This window comes from Crassostrea angulata, chromosome 2 (assembly GCF_025612915.1).
Source record: "Crassostrea angulata isolate pt1a10 chromosome 2, ASM2561291v2, whole genome shotgun sequence".
Taxonomy (NCBI): Eukaryota; Metazoa; Mollusca; class Bivalvia; order Ostreida; family Ostreidae; genus Magallana; species Magallana angulata.
Genome location: NC_069112.1, coordinates 24,533,271 through 24,538,943, shown reverse-complemented (window position 1 = coordinate 24,538,943; position 5,673 = coordinate 24,533,271).

Below are 5,673 nucleotides of genomic sequence, written 5' to 3'. Positions count from 1 at the left end.
TTCCTAACAAAATGCAGCCCTCAAAATTTCGTTAAACGGCCCCTAAAAGGAGATAAGGGACCGGCCCCTAAAACCTTCTTTCTCATATATCTCCAAAACGGTAACGAATTTCTAAACATGTGTTGAACAAAATTTGTTTAGAATTTAATGACCTTTCATTCCATATCAAGAAAAAGGGGCTGGCCCCTCAAATTAGGGGACCAAAGGGCTCTAAAGTCTTTAATCTGTAGCCCTTTACTGAGAAATATTTTGTGAAATGTTATAGAAGCAAATGTGTTTATCTTATAGTTATATATTCAAGCAATGTAATGATTTTATCATGTCTTACGTAATTAAGGGATTTTAGGGGCCAAAAGTCCAAAAATTTGATCACCCATATCCCAGAAAGGAAAAATATTTTGTAATGCAGTATAAAAGAAAAGTTGTTCAAAATGATGTTCTCAACAAATTGCAACCGTCAAAATTTCGTTGAACGGCCCCCAAAAGGAGATAAGGGACCGGCCCCTAAAACCTTCTTTCTCATATATCTCCAAAACGGTAACGAATTTCTAAACATGTGTTGAACAAAATTTGTTTAGAATTTAATGACCTTTCATTCCATATCAAGAAAAAGGGGCTGGCCCCTAATAAAAGGGTACCAAAGGGCTCTAAAGTCTTTAATCTGTAGCCCTTTACTGAGAAATATTTTGTGAAATGTGATAGAAGCAAATGTGTTTATCTTATAGTTATATATTCAAGCAATGTAATGATTTTATCATGTGTTACGTAATTAAGGGTTTTTAGGGGCCAAAAACTTTGACACTTGTTGAAAAAATGTGTTCATTCTAAAAATCGAACGGAAGACCTCCTCGTTGCTCGCAACGAGATCGTGTCTAGTTACATTTATAATCCTTATTACTGGATTTTTCCCTTAAAGAGGAAGGTTGTAAAACAACTGATCTCCATTGACAATTTGTCTTGGTATAAAATTGCTTGACATATGGTAAAAGTTGAATTCACCAAATTCTTAAGATAGAAATAAAAGATGGTCACATATAATCTCTTTCTTTAATATATACGGTACTCTTTCATTTCAATCTAATTGAGCATGTACCATACTTTGGTAATAAGTTTTAATGTTTATTTTTATAACAAATAGGGTTATAGTGAACATTGTATTGTTTCTGGATTTTCATTCTGACCACATTGACCCTCTTTCACTCTGAACCTTTTCTTTTGGTATTATATCTCAGGATTTCAGCAATGTATCAAACAACTTCATTTCTTTATATCATAAGTGTCATAACAATACTTATCAAGCCTTAGTTTCCATGAAGTCTTCATTTAAATTAGCTTAAAATAATTCATGTATGGTGTCTGAAATCAAATCATCTAAGTCAATAAATGTTTGGTTCTTTGTTCCTCATATCATCCTCATTAATCATATAATGATGTGCAGGTTTATGACTTTTGTAATAATTATGGATGCAAAAAACAATTACATAGTAAAACCATATTAATTATTTGACTGAATACATGTACATTAATTACCGGTACATGTACTTATTTTAAAAGTACTTTTCAAGTCAAGTATCCTAATGTTTGTTTGATTTCTCTCTATTACTAACTTAGACATATATATGGCTTTCATTCAAATTTTTTAATCAATACTGGTACTCCTGTTTTCAACATTCACTGTCACTTCAGTCAAACTTTATAACTCTTAACTCAACTTTATATCTGAATAAAACTGCACAAACAATTGATACAATTCAAAACACTGCATGGATTGTCTTTTGCACCCATTACAAACAGTGATCAATTTAATTCTCTAATATTTTATGAATCAGTTCGTCTTTCAAAAAATTCATGATTCTCCAAGATTTTAAGCTTCTTTCTTCCAAACTTCACAACATGCACAACTTCAATTGTACAATGTAATATAAATAAATGTAATGTAGACAATCATCTTTTCTGTGACAATAACTTGAAAACACCATATATTATGTGTTATAGAAAACATACGTATACATAAGCTTCTCATCCCAGATTTAAAACATTTCACAGCCAATGTATTGCTGTGAGAAGCAAAATAAATTCCTGTTCATTAGTGAAATTTCTTGTTTGGTCTTCAATGACACCAAATAATATTACCGATATCATCAGCTGTACTTATTTCAACCATGTGCAAACTGATGCCTTAAATACTTCTTTTTTATCATGATCAATAAACCAACATTAATTTCATGTTATGTATTGCATCAGCCTGTTCTGATGTTCTAAATTGACATCTTCTTTCACCTACATGATTTAGTACAGTTGTATTATTAACCTGACTGTTATTTTGTTCAAACTTCAGACCTTTGGTCATTTTACTAGGAGCATTACATTTTGTAAATTGTGGGTCATAAACCAATTATCTCCAGTATCAGTCAGCAGTTAAGAGAAATTCCATCTCTTGTCTCATTTATATCCCTGATATTGAGATCAATAAAACCATAAGAAAAATCTGAACACATCGTGTTCTAATTGTACTGTACTATTTAATTTATACACAGCGTGTATATTATTCAACTTGCGGTGTAAAATCTTTTATATAGTCCAAGTTCTGAACACAACGTGTTTTATAAACTTACTATCAACCAATACACAACGTGTACTGTAAAACTTGCGGTAAAATATATTCACGACAAAATTCTGAACACAGCGTGTTCTTATCGTGCATTCAACAAATACACAACGTGTATTGTACAACTTGAGTTGTAAAACCACATGAACCATGTGTAAAACGAAATGCACGGATTATCAATCCTTTCAAACCAAGACTTCGTCATTGGTAGATTTAATTCGTTTTCAAAGGCTTTACAAACCTTGCAACTAAGACCACGTCTTAGAAAATTTATTAACACCGCAATAACCATATAACCGACAAGGGCTCATGTCCCGATGTCGCCAGAAAAAATATGAGTGTTTTTCACAATGGAAGTACTATTTATACGGTATGTGACGTCACTTCCAGGTAGGTTTTTAGCTTTTTTTGAAGGGCGATCCCGAGCATAATAGCCAGGAAATAATGCTACTTGATACTCCGATATGCCGAAGGCTGGATGAAAAGAATGTTAGTCTTGTTGTAACCTTTTTGCATCTTTAAAAAAATAAAACTGTAATGGCAATTAAACTTTTTTTTTCCATTTTGGTTGTAGATTAATATAATATACATGACTGCTTTACTGTATATATTTATAAATATTGCATATATTGTACCATTGATGCCAGAGCACAGAAAATGCATTGAACCAATATTTCTGCAATCACCAATGTCATTTTTCTTATGCAAATGTATTGCCAGAAAGGTGTTGCAGCAACAATGTGTTTTGCGGCAACATCTTTCTGGCAATATTGCCGCAATCTCATTTGCATACGAAAAACGCTACTGCAGCAATATTGCCGCAATGTATTGCCAGAAAGGTGTTGTTGCAGCAAAACTTTTGCGGCAACATCTTTCTGGCAATATTGCCGCAATCTCATTTGCATACGAAAAACGCTACTGCAGCAACATTGCCGCAATGTATTGCCAGAAAGGTGTTGTTGCAGCAAAACTTTTGCGGTAACATCTTTCTGGCAATATTGCCGCAATCTCATTTGCATACGAAAAACGCTACTGCAGCAACATTGCCGCAATGTATTGCCAGAATGTTGCTGCAGTATTGCGGCAATAATGCCAGAATGTGTTGCCAGAAGGTCAATATTTTGGTAAGGGAAGTGTTTATACCTATGAAAATTTTTAATACATGTATTATATTATGACTTGATATGCAAATTTTTGATCTTGTACTGCCTAAATGTTATGTCATGTATTGGGATATGTCATACTTATTACACTGCATGGTCAGTGTATTTTTTACAGAAATACTATGCATATGTTAATGTAAACACAGCTATTACTAGTACATGTATGTAAACACAGCTAATTATTTTTTTTATTTATTTCAGCTCAAAACAGACTCTTGTTACCACATGGCTTTTACCGGTACCTGTTGATTCTTGTGGGTCAGCTCCTGAGATTAACCTGTCACCTCTATCCACATGCATATTCCTTGTGTTCTACAGACTATTTACCGGTAATTCAAATTAAATCCGATAATGCATGAACAATAATGGAACTTGAAGAAAGCATCATGCCATGTTGTGGTTTGTGTTTGATAAGAAATTATGAAAACAAAATTAAGGCTGTTTAAAGAAATTCATAATTGCTGTGAAAATTTGTTTTTCAATAAAAGTATACAATTATGATTCCTTTATTTTTTATTTCATAAAGATATTTAGATGTGTTTACATAATTGAAACCCCCCCCCCTATTTAATTGTCTGCATTAAGATTACATGTAGGATATGTAAATGTACATTTGACTTTGAAATAACATCTGCTATGATAATTACTTTTGAAATGAACAAGAAACAACCTATTTCTACCTTTCTAAGGTATATATGCATAAAAAAGTAGAAAAACATGTCAAATTTGAACATTTTTCATTGAAATCAACTCTCTCTCCAGCTACCTGAATGTGTTTTAATTTAATTCTAATTTAAGGCAGATGTCTAACTTGTAGGTTGTAACTTACTGTTTTAGCATGGTTAGAAGGAGACTAGAAATCAGAATAGATTAGATATTCACTAAATATGATTGTCAATTAGCTTACTTTTTTCATGAAAACAAGAAATCACAAGCAGGACAGCTGTCTATTTGTTAATTAAAATGGTACAAATCATTCAATAAACAAATAAAGATCAAATTTTAGAATCATTGATGATTGTTTTCAAATATGTGTGAGAAATTACTTAGGGAAATTGCCACACGTTTCATAAAATTAGGTAAAACATTTCAAACCATTACTTTTTATGAAAATCAAAAGATTGGGGGGGGGGGGTATACATGTAAGGGTATTTCTAAGTGATGTGAAGCTTTTATCATGATTATATCATGTGGCATATGTTGTATTGAATAAGGTTTCTTTTTCAAGGTGGTTGAACAAAAGTTGACCTCTAAAAGGTCGGGCAAAGATGTTTTACTATGGAGAACCCTGTAAATCTGTGTTTACTAAAGGAAATTGGAAATGGTGGGTTCACTTAAATGGCCATATTTTTATTAAACCTCAATGGAATTGGCAATATGTGGTATTCTTTTTCTCAGAATTGTATTAGCTTTCTTATTCTAAGACAAACCTTCTTTTCATAAAAATGTTAGTGTACAAAGTTAAAGGTACAAGGAACAGTTTCGGATAAAGTACCGTCAATATTTTTGTAAAATTGAGAGTGACTGTACTTGAAGGTTTATCATTGTTGCGTAGATTCATGAAATGAATTTTAATGATTATCAATAGTTAGAGGGATGTCTCTTGTTGGAATTGGTAAGCAATATTAAGGCCCCTAATTTTAAGTACATGAGAAGCAGAAATAAATTGTGAAACTTGCGGCTATGACAGATATGTTGACTTTACAGTGAAATTGAAGGTTACAAACGGGAGGTTATATAACATGAAATGTAGGTGGATGGGATATTATATGCCTATTTAGTATTTACTGGGTATGAGGACAATAGCAAGTTTATTGTGATGTATTGTTTATCGAAATAAACAATAAAATAAAGTGTAATTATATAAGTACATGTAGTTTCTTTTCAAAAATGGTCACCTAA